Genomic DNA, 17,101 nt, shown 5'->3' on the forward strand with positions numbered 1-17,101 from the left:
CACACACACACACACACACACACATATATATATATATATATATATATATATATATATATATATATATCCACCAGTAAAGATGAGTGGATTCTGCTCTAGAGGTCATGGAAAATGATTGTATAATAGGTGTGTGCCTCCTAACTTTGGTAGGCATGAGTGTCAGTTGGAGATTATATATATATATATATATATATATATATATATATATATAATATATGTATTATATATATATATTACACTGCTTACTTTAGCCAGATTATTCAATCTCCTTTATAATTGCATAGAGTTACTATTAGTAAGAATTAATATGACAATCCTGATTTCTGCCAAGTGAGTATGAAAAAAGTGCATCTTAGAATCAGCAAAATACAATTTACTAAAGAACTGTAAATGACCACTAATACTATAAGATATAAACTACAGACTACAAAGCCTAAAGATAGAGGAATTTATAAACTAGCAGGGCTTGAGTTGGATATTAGAGACTTTAAAGTCTAAGAAGCACGATTTTATTTTTCATGCACATAGCTTATGTGAATCAAAGGATTATCCAAGAAGCTAACAATCTTTATGCTTAACAGCAGGCAATGGAGAAAATGAGAATAAACGCGCTTAAAAGTATTATGTTACCAAGCCGATATTTAACTGCCCTTCCTACGGTCTCAGAACTACCTAAGAGAAAGGAAAGCTTCTATTCTCTTCTGTCCTTGAGCGTCCCGGGCTCATCCTTTGATTTCTCAGAGCCGAGATGAATTTACTGGTGACGTCAGTAAGAACCTTGAACTTCAGTAATGAGCGTCCCCCCAGCCCGGTGCGGACAATGCTCAGAAGTAATTCACTAGTAGAGATAAGTGGAGTCTGCTCTAGAGACGGTGGAGAATGACCGTGAAATAGGTGTGTGCCTCTCAATTCCGGCGAGCATGAGTGTCAGTTGGAGTGCTTACTATCAAACATCACTCTCACTTTCTGGCTTAGCAGCACTGGAGTAGGGGCCAAATTTTCATTTTATATGAGGTCTACCCTCAGCCTGGTGATACTGAGGTAGGTGGTCCATGGTTTTTAGGTGGAATGGAACTCGTGGATATTTACATCCTTGGTTATGTCAACCACCTGCACCTTGCCAAGTGTATGTTGAGATGCACCTCATGCCTGTCATAGAACTTTTGTTTGTTTATTTGTTTGTTTGTTTTCAAGACAGGGTTTCTCTGTGTAGTTTTGGTGCAAGTCCTGGATCTCACTCTGTAGCCCAGGCTGGCCTCGAACTCACAGAGATCCTCCTGGCTCTGCCTCCCGAGTGCTAGGATTAAAGGTGTGCGCCACCGCCGCCCAGCCGTAGAGGAACTTTCAATCAAACTTAACCTGTGCTGTTCAGACTTGTAAATTATTTTTCTTGCTAACATGCTCAGAAAAAAACAAATCTGCCTCCTGAGTCTTAACAAGTATTCTTGATTTTTAATATTGGCATGTTTTTCTAGTGCTAGGGTCAATCATTTCTCAAAAAAAAAAAAGTTTCCAGTGTGTCATAATACTTAGCTTAAACGATGATTAACTCTACCTAAGGCATTTCCCCTATATTCTGTAATCATTGATGGGAACTGATGCTAATTCTACCTTTTAGAGATACTGAATGGAACATTTCTAAAGTGTGTTGGAGATAATCCCAACATGCATCTTACACCCAGGCACTCCATTTTCTCTCTCTTACTATTTATTTTCTTGAGCATTCCAGCTGTTAACCTTAAATCTAATTTTTGCATGTCAGCCCCTGTCAACGCGAGCTTTAATCCTTTTAATGTTAACGTCCCTCCATCTCGAAGCTGCTTAGTAACAACAGGTGGAATCCATCCCCAGCCCTGCGGGCATGATTTGCGATCATGCGCGCGTGTGTGCATGCCTGCTGGACCTTCCCTGCAGCAGCACTTGATGGAGAAAATAATTGTGGGTGGGGAGAGACCAGACGAACCCATCCAAAGTGCTCTGCATAGAGGGTTAGCAAAGGCGTAAATGGTGGTGGCACCAGGACAGCGCTGGACAGTGTCATCAGTGCTGTAATTTTGCTCTTCAAGCATAATAGCCAAAGGCGCACCCTTAGTGTGGAGGTGTCAAAACCAGGCAGCCGGGGAGCCTCCAATCCGTAGCCCAGTATTTTGCTGGTGGAGTAATGGAGTGACGTCACTTGCTTTCATCCATCTTTTGAGGAAAGCGGGATTTCCAAACAGTTTGAGAGGACAACTGTGTGTAGTCAGTCTTCTCCATCCGCCTTTTATGTGGGCCCTGGGGATTAAACTCAAGTTCTCAAGCTTGCGTGGTAAGCGCCTTCACCCTCTGAGCCCGTTTATTGGCAGGGGCCAGTGAGGATCCCAATTCCTGATACTGAAGTACTGAAATATGACCCCCAAAAGGGAATAAAATTAAAGAGACAGGGAAGGGGGGAGAATGGAAGGGAATGTGAATTGTATGTAACAATATAAAGTGATTCTTTAGAGGGAAATGTAGACACAGACATTGTAAGAGGCTTCTAGCCAAATTGGTGATGTAGAAAAAAAAAAAAAAAAAAACAGTCACACATCACAAAACACTCTCAACAGAAAAGCTGACAAAACAGTAAATAAAAAAAGAAAGAAAAGAAAAGAAATGCATTATCTCAGCTGGAGAAACTACAGAGTGGGGAGCTTATTTCCTGGGAATAATTGTTTGAAAGAAGCTTAATACAAGATATTTTTCAGTGTTCAGAAGAGGAAGGGAACGCCACACTTCTGTGTTTATACTGTGGAGTCCCGTGCTGGCAGTTCGCACAATCTGACCTCCATCTGTTTCAGATCCCCTCTGCAACCTTTCCTGATTGCTCTCTCTCCCCTGAAGGCCATACAGGACTGAACATGATGTGTGATACAGCTTTAATCCTGGGCGTTTTCAGTAATATTCTTCCTTAGGATATAAGCTACTCTGGGGTAAAGAAAACAATGTTACGTTTATTTTTTTATTTTTTATTTATTTATTTTTTTTAGCTAAATGCAGCAGAACATGATTTGAACAAACGAGTATTTTGTTTTATGTTTTCCATTAATTATTGGCTTCTTAAAAATGGACATTCAACTATGAAGTTGAAAATGTTTCGTCATACTCTTTTTAATTTTTATTTTATGTGCATTGGTGCTTTGCCTGCATGTGTGCCTTCGAGGGTGTTGGATTTCCTGGAACTGAAGTTACAGACAGTCGTGAGCTGCCATATGGGAGTTGGGGATTCAGTCAGTGCTCTTAACCACCGAGCCGTCTCTTCAGCCCCCTGCCACACTCTTTCAAACGTGTACTTGTTATTTCTTTCATTTGCTTAAGACGTACTCTCTTCCTAAAATCTGATCATTTTGCACACTGCATCTAATAGGAAATGGCAATGATCCCGTTTTCGGTTGGCATTTGGAGACATTCACCATAACCATGCAGAATTCTTCATTACTGTGTTACTGTAGCAAAGTTAATTGTTCCAGCGAAAAGTCACGAGCACCTGGCCTCAGAATGCTTCCACATCAGTACTGGTTGTCTAAAGTTGACATGTATGTGGTCAGAAAACATGAGAGAGAGAGAGAAAAAAAAAACCTATACCGATCTTCTAGACACAATTGACTCTTACATACCAAAAAGTAATTTTCTAAGTGAAAAGAATAAGAATTTTTGTTTGTTTGTTTGTTTGTTTTTGCTTGCTTAACTTTGTTTTGTTTGAAAATCCCATTTTCCTCAAAAGATGGGAAAAGCAAACAGTGTCGCTCCATCAGCAGGACGCTGGCCTAGGGATTGGAGGCTCCCTGGCTGGTTTGGACACTGCCATGCCAAATGTGAGCCTTTGGTTATTACATTTGAATCTTTTTCACTAAGAAGCAAAATGACAGCACTTGATGGTATTCTCCAACACTGCCCTGGCGCCGCTACCCTCTAAGTCAGCCTTTTCTAATCCTGTATCCAGAGCGCTCTGGATGGGTTCGTCTCATCCCTCCCCACCCAAAATTCTCTTCTCCTGGCATACACGCTCCCCCTACAATAATAAAATAATCTAGAATAATTCATACTGATTTCTTTATTTTTTTCTCCCTATATACATTCCTTTACTTGCAAAGAGAATGATAAAGATCGGATTAATGGTTATTGATTATAGACACTGTTCACTGACAAAGGGGAGAGGAGCAGAACTAGCAGAACTAGCGCATTTTCCAAGAAGACAAGGTTCCCTTGTGATGAATTTAGAAACAAAGCCCCCAGCTGACTTCCTAGGCTCGCGATCATTAGATCAATCGTTTGAGACTGAAAATGTACAATGTTCATTACAAGGCCCCCCCTGACAGACGGGCTTTGAGCAAAGGTTCCCAATTCTTGGTTCTGAGAAGGTAAGAGTTAAAAGGAGGGAAATCTTTGAGGGGTTACCTTGAGCTCCAGGGATTTGGAAACAGGGCAGAAGATCTGAAGATGAAAGGAAATTTGATTTTGTGCTGAGTTATGAGTTTTGAAAGAAATTAGAATTGCAATTTTGTTCTGTTATAGATACACGGGTTCACAGCCTAAATTAGTAATGTTCTTTACACTGTTGAGTTTCGTTAAATTTTGCTGTTATCTTTTAAGGTCATCATGAAAAAGTATTTCGGGGTTGGGGATTTAGCTCAGTGGTAAAGCGCTTGCCTAGCAAGCACAAGGCCCTGGGTTCGGTCCTCAGCTCTGGAAAAAAAAAAAAAAAAAAAAAAAAAAAAAAAAGAAGAAGAAGAAGAAAAAGTATTTCTACACCCAGGTCAGTTGTGAAGACCCGCCTTGAGGTCCATTTGTAGTATCGGAGACCTGTAAAGCCCAGCAGTAGCCACCAGTGCACAGCACCTGTGAACAGGTGGTCTAAAGGGCAGGCCGCTGCTTTCACTCTCAGTCACAGGACAGAAAGGGGTCCATCCCTGTGGTCACACTTAGTTTATTCATGTGCAAGGGCACCAATATCCTACCGTCAGGGCACTTTGGACTCCCTTACCCTACTTCTGAGAGAGGTCACATTGAATCAGCTCTCCCCACACACAACAATATTTTCATATCTGCCTGGACCCATTTGTTACCCTTGACTGTGACTCACTCACTGGTAATACCTCAGTGCAGGTTAAGTAAACTTGGCGAACAAGCTCAGGCAATTAATGTGATTAATGTGCAGTCCACTGGTTAGAGTTCCTCAGAACCACCTGCCCCGCTGTCAAAAGGGCATACTCTATGTCTATGGTTACCAAACAGAAACCTGATTGACCTGATTTCCCTGTGAGTGCCTGATTTCCCTCAGACACATGTTTCTGGAAAGTCATAGCAGACCTTTGATAAAAACTGGGTACCTGAGGGCTGCTGAGCAGGCTCAGTGGGTAAAGGTGCTTGCTGAGAAATCCTAAACCTCATGATTTCTAGCCCTAGAACTCAGGGTGGAAGGGGACAGTGGACTCCCTAAAGTTGTCCTCTGACCTTCACATATGTTCCATGGGCAACACACACACACACACACACACACACCACTAATGATAAATAAACAAATTTTAAAAAATTTAAATGGTAAATTGAACCCATGTACTTACTTCTGTCTTCTCCCAGGAAAAAGTCCAAGGACAGAATGGAACTGGGGTGAGGAGTGGGGAAGTCTTCAGGACACAGGGAGAGGAGAGGGGGAGATAGAGGACTCTGAATGTGTCCTGTGAATGTGACACTGGTGGATGAGTGTTCATGATGCAGTAGATCCTGTCAGTCATTGATAATTGTGTGTGCATGTGTGTATGTGTGTGTATGTGTATGTGTGTATAGGTTGGAGATGCTCATTAATTAGCTTAGGTCTAGGGATTGTGGACCTCATCATTTAGAAGTGGGGTCCAGATGGGTCAAAAGCAATAATCAATTGAAAGTTTGCTTTTAAAAGACCTGTTTTTTACTTTTATTCCCTTCTGAAATTCCACTCAAATGACGGCCGAGGCTTCTGCTTGTTTTATTTTAAGGAATAGGTTCAAAATAAACTTAAACCCAAAAGGCCTCTTCTTGGGTACTTTTTTTTTTCATTTTTATTTAGATAAATAGCATATTTTAAATGTTTTAATTTTCTAGTTACTTCTTGATATTTTATGACAATGTTACTGGTTATTACTTATTAATATTGTAGCTGGTGACTTAGCTAAAATCTTCCTAGCCTAATTCCAGTGTTTTTCTACATTGGGAATAATTCCTTCAGTGCTTCCACTATTATCCCTGAATAATAATAGAAATAATTTACTCTCCAGTCCTACAGCTCCCCCTTTCTAATTACCCTATAATCACTCCAGAGTTGAACATAAATAGCTATGTTGGGGATTATTACGAAGCCTTACTGGTTTGCTCTAAATTCTTTTCACACCTATTTTGGTCAAAGAAATTCTTGTTAATAACTTGTTCCCTGAGAATGTGTCTCTAAAATGATTACTAAATGTTATCAACTATTTTTTTCTGTAACATACTGAAATTATGTGTCCTTTCATACGTCAATGAGCTCCAGATTTCTAATGTTAAATTAACTTCTATTTTTAGAATAGGCCCCACTTTGTGGTGGTCTCTTGCCTCTTCTGTACATGAGGAGCTCAATTAACTATTGTTTTGGTATGGCTGTGTACATGTTTGTGATTGGCACGTAGGTACACAGGGTACACATGTATGTGGAGGCCAGAGGTTGACTTTGGGTGTCTTCCTTAGTTACTCATGAACTTAGAGCTCACCGATGTAGCTGGCCTGGTTTACCAGCAAGCCCCAGGATGACTCATAGTATATTCCACCACTGACATTTCAGGCAAGTGCCTACATGCCCACTCTTTTATACAGGTGTTGGGAACCAAACTATGGTCCTTTATGATTGGTCCGTAAGCACTTTACTGACTGAGCCAAATGCCCAGACTCCTAATTAGCATTTAAACAGCCTTTATTTATTTATTCATTCATTCATTCATTCATTCATTTATTCATTTTTGCCTTTGCATTAATGATTTTCTGGGCTTTGCCCTTATCTTTTCCTCTTCTTGACTCTGATAACAAATGAGATTAGATAAACAACGGATCTGGCGGGGCTCTCTCTTCTGCTACTGAAATTTCAGGTTTGGAGTTCTCTTTCTTTACCTACGTCTTGCACTCTCCTGAGAAGCCATCTGCTTCCATTGTCCCTGAAAGGGGAATTATGAGGTGCTGTGCTTGCTGTCTCAAGACCAATTTTGAGTCCATTTGGGAAACTTTTCATGTATTTTGTTCATTCCAGAGAACTTACCAAGTGAGTTATTTTGAAGTTACTTATATATCCCTTTGTCGTTTGTGATCTCTGCCTACTTATCAGCTGTACCTTTTTCCATTCTTAGTGCATCTATTTTTGCATTCTCTTTCTTTTCTTAGACAATCTCACCCCCTCACCCCCACTCCAAGGCCACTGGTCTCACAGAACCACTGTTGATTTTGCTGATCCGAAAGTATGTGGAGTTTTTTTGTTTGTTTGTTCTTGTTATTTTACTTCATTCTTTTCCACTCTTGTATTTATTATTATCTTACTCCTGTATCTTCAAGATCTGTGTTGCTCTTCTCTTTCTGGTGTTTTCAGATAAGTGCGTGGGCTTGGAGTTTTGCTTATTTTCTCATGTAAGCATTTTCAGTTTTAAGTTTCTCTGCAGGTCTTTGGCTATGTGCCAAAGGGTTGACAAGGGTCATGTCGTTGTTAATGTATGGCAACTTCTACAGAGATCCACGCTGACTTGCATTCCTGATTGCTTGTTTCCATATATGCTAATCAGTTTTTTTAAATTATCATTTCACAAATTTATGAGAAAAAAGTTTGAAGCCTGCATTTAAAGCGCATCTCTTCATTAACCACAGGACCGAGGTCATTGTTAACTGGGGCCCGGTTTCTAGGAGCTTAGTGGCAGGGCACTAAGCTTGTTCAAGGACTTGGGTACAATCCCAAGTCTATAAAAAGAAACAAACTAAAACAAAACTTCCATTTCTAATTTGTGCTTTCCAGGCAATATGCATTTCAGTGGGAAACCCATGGGCATATGGTTTGTGCTTAACAGAGCTTGAAGGGAATTTTTCTTGACTTCTGTTGCATCCATAGAGAAGGATGAGATGGGCACCTTGATTTTCTGGGATACATTTGCTATGGATTCTCCCCCTGAGGATAGCATGCTTCAAGTGGACCTTGTTTCACCATGTTCCAGATCCTACCTTCTTTTCTACTGTGATCCCTGGCTTTGGCTTCTGTTGGTCACACAAGGCCAACTGTGGTGATATTTTATTTGTGCTGAAATGTGATATTTTATTTGTATGTTAATAAATAAAGTTTGCCTAGAGATCAGAGGTCATAGCCATAGACAGAAGTCAGGCGGTGGTGACACACACCTTTAATCAGATCACATGGCAGGCAGAGTCTGTGTGTTCAAGGACACAGCCAAGCATGGTGACACACGCGTTTAATCCCAGTACCAACCATAGAGACCTTGAGGTCTGTATAGACAGTCAGTGATGAGGAAGTGATGTGTCTGGGCTTAAAGCCAATGAGAAGGCAGAACAGGAAGGCAATAAAGGTGCAGGTTAGACAGGAAGAGGCTTTCTTGGGAAGCTATGGCAAGGTGGTGAGCTAAGGTTAGTTGGTGGCTATTGCTCTGATCTCTACGGCTTGCGCCTCTGTATTTGGCTCTGTGTTTCTTATTTAATAAGACTGTTTAGAAATTCATCTACAGCCAACTAAAAACTCAAACCTGGCATAACCATTGGCAAGCACCTTAAGGATAATGCCAGCTCTAGGGCTCAGCTGATTTTCAAGAACTCACATTTTCTTATTGTGACCCCCAACCCCAGTCTCACTTCTTGACGTCCAGCTCAGCTACATTTTAAAAAAGTGTTTTGAAATCATTTGTTCTCTGGTACCTTTATTTTCTTTTCAAGATTTATATCTTTTATTTGTAGGAGTGTATGTGTGCAGGGGTGTGTGCATGTGTGCAGAAGTCACATGTGTGCAGATGCCTGCAGAGACCAGAAAATGGTTTTGGATCCCTGGAGCTGGAGTTCAGGGAGTAGTGACCCACCTAATATTGACGTTTGGAACGAAACTTGGGTCATTTACGAGATCAGGAAGTGGTTGTAGTCACTGAGCAATCTCTTCAGTCCAGTGTACTGTCTTCCTTGTTTCTGACAGGAATTCTGTGCATTCATCATCTAGCACACTTCTGGAAAATAGCCGTGTTTATGACACTTCATAAAATACCCAGGTAAGTTTGCCGTAAACAACAAACACGCAATTAGAAACTCTAGAAACGCAGTGATTTTCTTTTATTTTAGCTTGGTTTGACCTCACACTTCAATTACCTCATCAAAGCCACAGAGCATCTCTGTCCCTGTTCTTTGCCTTCTATGTCAGCTTCAGTCCTAAACTGTGTCTCTCCCCGGCTTCGTCACAAAATGTCCCTAAACACCGAGGCAAAAACAGTTATTCAAGTCCAAACAAGGTTCTTGTTTTGGTTACATTACTATGGCTGTGATAAAACACCAGGACCAAGGCAACTTAGGAAAGAAGGCATTTAATCCGGGGCTTACATTTCAGAGGGTTAGAGTCCATGACTATCGTGACAGGGAACACAGAAGCAGGCAGGCACGGCCTGTGATGTGGCTGTGAGCTTACATCCTGAGTCACAGCCAGGAGCATGATTGACATTGGGAATGGCACAAGTCTTTTTTATACCTCAGAGTCCACCTCCAGGAACACACCTCCTCTAACAAGGCCACACTTCCCAATCCTTCCCAAACGGTTCCACCAACCAAGGACCAAGTATTCAAACACATGAGGCCATGGGGCCACAGTCATTCAAACACCATGGCTCTCTAACCTCAAACTCTGTTTTGAAAATAAATTATCATTCAGTTTGTCTTTCTCAGTGTTGATAGGCTGGACATGTTATCAGGAACAAAACAACCATGTAACAGTATGATATGATACTGAGAACAAAATGTGGCCTACTGGGAAATTAAATTTCTCCACTGTCTTGTAACTAGTTCTTCTAAATATAGAACTGGACTAAAGTTGGATTAAAGTATTTATATTTGGGAGCATCTGTTGTCCATTATGAAATGGAATAAAGCTAAATATTGACCGCACTGAAGGAATTCAAGGCTGAATTCTGCACCATCTATTTCAAAGTGAAATACGGGCTCGGAAACATATGCAGAAGAAAATAATGGTTTTCTAATTTCGCAGGAGAAGAGTAGAACTTACAAAGTTAGGTTTCAGATCACTGTCCATTGTTGTTGAGACGGTCTCACTGTGTGACCCAGGCCTGAGATCTTCTGGTCTCAGCTTCCCTGACACTGGTATTACAGGTGTGTGCCACCATGCTCCGCCTCTGTTAATCTTTCCATTTTTGAATTTAATATGTAGCCCAAAGTACACGTTTACATTGTGCAGTGCACTTGTGATTTAGTTCTGATCAGCAGAACTAAGGGATGTTTTCAGGGCTAGACAGGGAGATGGCTCAGTGGTGTACTGTTTGTTTCCCAGAATGTGTGTAGGCAGCTTACAACTACCTGTAACTCGAGCTCTGTGGGATCTGATGCCTTCACACACACACACACACACACACACACACACACACACGCACACGCACACGCACACACGCACACATACATACACACACACACATAGGCACACATGCAGAGAGAGAGAGAGAGAGAGAGAGAGAGAGAGAGAGAGAGAGAGAGAGGAATGCACACACACACACATGCACACATAAATGAAAAAAAAAAGACTGTCTGGTTCTGTTTCTGGCAGTGAAATGTTCTGTACTTGGGTTATGCACACAATTTTGCTCTTGTATCCTCAATGCTTTTGATTATTGAACATCTGACTACAGGCAAATGTTGAGGGATTCTTCATATACTATGCCTCATCTGTTTTGTTGGGGTGGGAGAATGCCCGGCAACTTGAAGCAGCCGCTCTGAGAATCTTCATTTGCTGAGGTCAGAGGCATGGAATGAAGCGGCAGGAAGTGGCTGCTCACTCAGGGAGAAAGTGAGAGTCTGTTGATTCCAGTGAGCAGGACGAGAGCCCGGTGTAGGGAGAGCTAGGCCAGAGAAACAGCCTGGCTTCTGCTTGCTTCCTTGATGGTTCTGAGTAGCTTGAGGCGTGGAGGCTTACCACACACCTCTGTGACCATCCCCCACACTTCAGTGCAAAGGAGCTCTCCCTCCAGACAGCCAGTCCACACTCGGTTTCTGCAGGGGGCAGTGCCTAGTTGGCAGAGTGGTGAAAAATATGTCCTGGGTTCCGTATGGCTAATTATACACCAGTGTTTACAAGGGAGAGGTCCCTGATTCCGATCCCTGCAGCAACTGGCCCGGGCTCTAAAATACACGCTTTGATTACCCTTTTATCTTAGCGTGAAGAGTTGGAACTGGCATTTATTAGTCATAAAGTTATTCATTCCATTTAAACCCAACCGCAGTGCGTTCAACTTCCTAACCTGCCATGGCAGCGGGTTTCGCAGGTTGGCTAAATGTAGCACAAAGTAATAGTTTCTTCCACTTGCTCTAAATATATCAGCCATTAATTCCACCAGATGACATTTTATTCTTCAGTGACATTATGGAACATTCAGTTCTCTGGCTGAGAGTACAAACAAAGCGCCCTGTCAGGCTCTCAGGCACTAAATAATCTCCACTTTCCCTTTGAATATGTGAGCCCCGTTTGATTGACTTGGAGAAAACCTGAAGTCTGTCTTTGTATTTAAATTGTACTCTTTTCTCCCGGTCTTTCGGGAATCGTTTCAAATGTGTCTTTGTTATCAAAGTTTTCAAGTGCCCCAGTTGGTGTGAGCAGGATTGATTTGTGGGACCGGTGTGCTGTGGCCTCCTGAAAAGTATCAAGTGTCTTGTGAAGATGCCTCGCAATAAATTGTTGGTGGCCATCAGTTCATCCAGGCAGCAGGTGACAGGACATACAGTGTGATTTTAGAGCAATCGAGTTGGCTTTGTGTCTGCCAACACCTCCCTCTCCGACCAGTTTCTCCCTCCACACGCCCTGATTTATGAAATCCCTCTGAAGGGTCTCAGTTCCTCTGATCATCATTCCAACTAAAACTCCCTCAGAGAGAGGTGTGTTATTTAAGCTACTGTCAGCTAGCTTTCCCTGGGCATAGATTATGATGATGTAGTATACCCTTTTTCTTTTAAATCTGTTGTTTTCCAATCTTGTCCCAGAGAACCCTAAAATTTCAAGGTAGTATTTCAGAGACAGCAGAAGGAATTCAGTGGGGCTGGGTTTGAATTGGAGGTCCTGCCATGACCTGCTGGAGGTTTCTTCCCGTACACAATTGTATGTGAAGAGAAGTTTCTACCTTATCATGATTAGTTTTGCATATTTGTGCTAAGCACTCAAGCTAATAATGCCTATAGCATGAACGAATTCGGGGTGGGCCACGGGTGCTTTTCTGCCATTTACCCTGAGTAACTCCACATTCTCCCATGTAGCCATTACCCCGACATAGGCATGCTTTCCAGCAGTTCATTACCTCCCCAATCCCCAGTACAGTTCTCGTCCTTGCTCCACAATCAAGAAAAAAACAAAAACAACAAAAAACCCCTGGGAATAGAAATAAAAGGAACTATTCAAACGCTTTGACCACTTTCTAAAATGCAGCATTGGTCTCCTGGGAGCTTTGGGATAGATTTTCTCAGTAGGTGAAAAGTATGGGTTATACCATAAAATCAAGCATAGTAAGAGATCTGGAGAGTGGGGACTTTAAAAACACGGTAGACAATGGGAAGTCACTTGTTACTAACAAACATGAAGGAATCGTAGATTTGGGACTGATAAAAAGTTGGGCATAAATTGGAACAATTTAGTTATCATCCAAACAGAAAGTGAAGAAAAATTATAACAACTGGGGGAAACAATTTTTTTAGCTTTGAAGGATTTGATAAAGATTTAATTGCACAAATTTAAAAAATGTTTAGAAGCAAAAAAAAAAGCAGCAAAACTAAAGTTAAAAAGTAATAAATAAATTTTAGGGAGAACTATAAAATTTGTCTATGGATTGATTGTATAATGTAAATAGGTATTCTACTAAGTCAGATTCAAACAACAGACATCAACTGTAGCTAATTTACACACACAAACCCTTGTTGGAATTGTATAATATAGATTTAAAATAAAGAATAGTATTAAAAAAAAATAGGTCTTGGTATGAATGAAAATCAGGAGACATATATCAGTCTGGAAAACACTAGTTTCTGGGAATACTTTCAGAAAACTTCAGCTATTGTGATGTGGCTTTGAGCATTTTTTATTCTAGTTTCATTTTTCTGAAAATTCAAGTTCCAAGGAGTATCTAAATGACCAGAAAAGCCAGGTGGCGGTGGCGCATGCCTTTAATCCCAGCACTCGGGAGACAGAGCCAGGCGGATCTCTATGAGTTCAAGGCCAGCCTGGTCTGCAGAGCGAGATCCAGGACAGGCACCAAAACTACACAGAGCAACCCTGTCTCGAAAAACAAACAAACAAACAAACAAACAAACAAAAAAACCCCAAAAAACCAAAAACTCTAAATGACCAGAAAATACAGGCTTACACTATGCTCTTCCAGTCCAGCTAGCCCTCAGAAGTAGATGACAGTTTTGGAAGGATGGTCTATGCATCATGGGAAAGGACTCTCTGCAGGCAAAACAAACAAGGGTCTACCACATGTCCCATTCATATTTAAGAAAATATCCTGAGAAGAAGGAGCAGTCAGTAAATGGAGAACAGGAACTGATGATGCATAGACAAGGCAGTGTAAGAAAATGTGGATGAGGAACCACTCAAACGAGAAAAAAAAAATGAAATGAACATCAAGGGAAGCATTAAAAAAAAAAAAAACCTTAAAAACTGGAAGCATAATTCTTTTTTAAACAGTAAGCACAGAATTGCCATATGATCCACTTCTTGGTGTTTGCCCAATGGATCTGAAGGTAGAGGGTCGGACACTGCATACTCCTGTTCGTAGCAGCTTGGTTCACAATGACTATACAGTGGGGGAAATATCCAAGGCCAAGGGAGTGTGTGAAGGAAACGTGTGTACAGACAATGGAGATTTTTTTTTAGCCATGGTAAGGAAGGAGATGCTGACAGATGCCACAGCATGGATGATCCTTGAAAACATCTCACAAAGACAAATACTGTATGATCCCGTGTATGTGCTGTAGCTGGAACAGATGCCAGGCACAGAGGAACAGACATTGCCAAAGGCTGAAAGCGGGGGAGGGTATTGTTTAACGAGCATGGAGTTTCTGTTTGGGATGATGACAAATTTATAGAAATGGGCAACAACGATCATTATACAAGAGCATGGAATTATACACTTAAAAGGGTTAAAAGGGTAAATTTTTTTTTTTTTTTATTTTCAAACAAACTCTTGCTTGACTGGAATACTGAGCCAAAACAAAGCTGAATAAAAACACCCTTCTGTTTTGACTTATATGTGGGGATAGGTAGGAAGACACTTTTTTTTTTTTTTTTTTTGGTTTTTTTTTTTTTTTGTTTTTTTTTTTTTCAATACAATTAAGTTCTACATACAGGCACAGATTCCCTTGTTCTCCCCCCTCACGCCCCCCTCACCTTCCCCCCAGCCCGCCTCCCATTCCAATCTCCTCCAGGGCAAAGCCTTCCCCACAGACTGAGATCAACCTGGTGGACTCAGTCCAGGCAGGTCCAGTCCCCTCCTCCCAGGCCGAGCCAAGCGACCCTGCATAGGCCCCAGGTTTCAAATAGCCGACTCATGCAATGAGCACAGGACCCAGTGCCAGTGCCTGGATGCCTCCCAAACAGATCAGGCCAATCAACTGTCTCACCCACTCAGAGGGCCTGATCCAGTTGGTGACCCCTCAGCCATTGGTTCATATTTCATGTGTTTCCGTTTGTTTGGCTATTTGTCTCTGTCTCAACAACAGAGAGGGAGAACAAGGAATAGGAGACCATGGTAAATGAAGACCACATGAGAATAGGAAGAAACAAAGTGCTAGAGAGGCCCACAGAAATCCACAAAGATACCCCCACAACAGACTGCTGGCAATGGTCGAGAGACAGTCCGAATTGACCTACTCTGGTGATGGGATGGCCAAACACCCTAATTGTCGTGCTAGAAACCTCATCCAACTACTGAAGGATCTGGATGCAGAGATCATGACTAGGCCCCAGGTGGATCTCTGGGAGTCCAGTTAGCGAGAATGAGGAGAGTTTATATGAGAGAGAATTGTTGAGACCAAGGTCGGATAAAGCACAGAGACAAATAGCCAAAAGGGTAAATTTTGTGTTGCATACAGCTTACCATAATCTTCGGTAATTTCTCACGTCTTAAGGTAAGATTGCGTTTAGTACATTTATAAACTGAGAATGGCAATCTAAGTTGATATATTTTAGAAAAATATACGGTAATTTTTACAAAAAGTTCAAAATGTTCCTGTTGTTTGACTTTTACTTTTGTTTGTTGTTTGTTTTTGTTTTTTTCAAGATGGGGTTTCTGTGTAGCCCTGGTTGTCCTAGAACTCACTCTGTAGACCAGGCTGGCTTCAAACTCAGAGATCTGCCTGCCTTTGTCTCCTGAGTACTAAGATTAAAGGCGTGCACCATCAGTGCCAACTTTTAACTTTTAAATGAACTTTTATTGTTAAATTTTTCTTGACTCATAAAAGTGGTAATATTTAGCATTAAACTAAATTAAATATACTAACCTTTTAAAATATCTGACAAAAGAGATAAAACTCTTTAAGTATTTGCAGCAGAAATTATAAGAACTGTTAAAAAAGCAGTATTCTTGTTGACTTGTTACTCTTCACTGATAAAACCAAGGCTACTTAAATGGTACCCATATATCATCCAGACTTACAATAGAAAACAACTTGAAAAAAAACCCTCAGTAATAAAACTACATGCATTCTTTTGAGTCTGGAAGAGCCTGGGGATTTTTATAATGCGGTCACATTATAAAATGCACATTTTACAGAGCAATGGAAAGGAAAAATAAATTGTGAAATCAAGTGGGAAAGGGTTTTACGGATAATATTGGCATAAAAGAAGACAGGACAATAAAAAAGAGGAAATCTCAGAAAAAAAATCGAGATATAAAAGTCTTCAAGGAAAAGAACTCCCCACAAGAAGGCAGAGAAGAGTATCGGTGTGGTAAAAAGCCTTAGCATGCAGGGCTGTGTGTCGGATCACAGGAAATTACACAGGACACCTAACAACACTGCTTCTACGTTATTAGGGATCGAAAACAGTGGAGAAATGTGGACTCCAATCTCTCCCTCTTCCAGTGCTGTGCTGGGACATGGGGTAACTGACAGACAAGGCAAGGTCTGTACCACTGAGGAGAATAATTTCAAATGACAGTTGAAAGCAAAGGGATGAATCTCACATCCATGAAGTTTTCCATTATTGGGTTGGGTACAGTTGATTTCTTTCCTAGATACAAATAATGGATTCCTTCTGAAGGAATCTTAGCTGCCACATGATAAGATTTCTCTTTCCTCTTGAGCAAGCCCAAGTCTTGGGAAAAGATTTACTCAACTAGCATGACAAGGAAGCCTGGAGCCTGCTAATGGGGACTGCCTGGCTCTGGAGTCCACATCTGTTGTGGTATCAACATCAGGGACTCAGCTATAATCCTGTCCTGTGCCAATGCATCCGTCATCTAGAGCCTTGACCTTCTCTAGGTCTGCTTTCTGCTATCATCTTCAAGGAACTTGTATCCATTTATCTCCATCTTTGCTACGGAAGTCTATCTTTACCTTGCGTAGTCAGTCCATGGCCATGTTAGTTAATGCTGACTCTACACAGGGTTCAGTTGCTTAAGATGTAGTGCTCCTCCTTGAAGTCCTTAGTATAGTCCAGTACTGGGTCACACCGCATGAGAGACACAATGCATGAAGACCAGCTGCTCAGGGTCAAATCAGACATCAGCCCATACTCCTGACAGAAGAAATCCATACAGACAGTTCCTGTCTGAAAGTCTTTATCCTGGGGTCAAGGGAAAAGACAAAGCAGCAATTTTCGGGTGTCCCCCAGATTCTGCTGTGGCAA

The 17,101-nt window shown here is 41.3% G+C and overlaps 1 long non-coding RNA gene across 2 annotated transcripts in view; it reads left to right on the forward strand.

The window, feature by feature from the left end:
- LOC131914418 (uncharacterized) overlaps window positions 1-17,101 on the forward strand; it is an 87,422-nt gene that overhangs the window by 69,515 nt on the left and 806 nt on the right. The window lies entirely within an intron of this gene.

Source organism: Peromyscus eremicus, chromosome 7, assembly GCF_949786415.1.
Source record: "Peromyscus eremicus chromosome 7, PerEre_H2_v1, whole genome shotgun sequence".
Classification (NCBI taxonomy): domain Eukaryota; kingdom Metazoa; phylum Chordata; class Mammalia; order Rodentia; family Cricetidae; genus Peromyscus; species Peromyscus eremicus.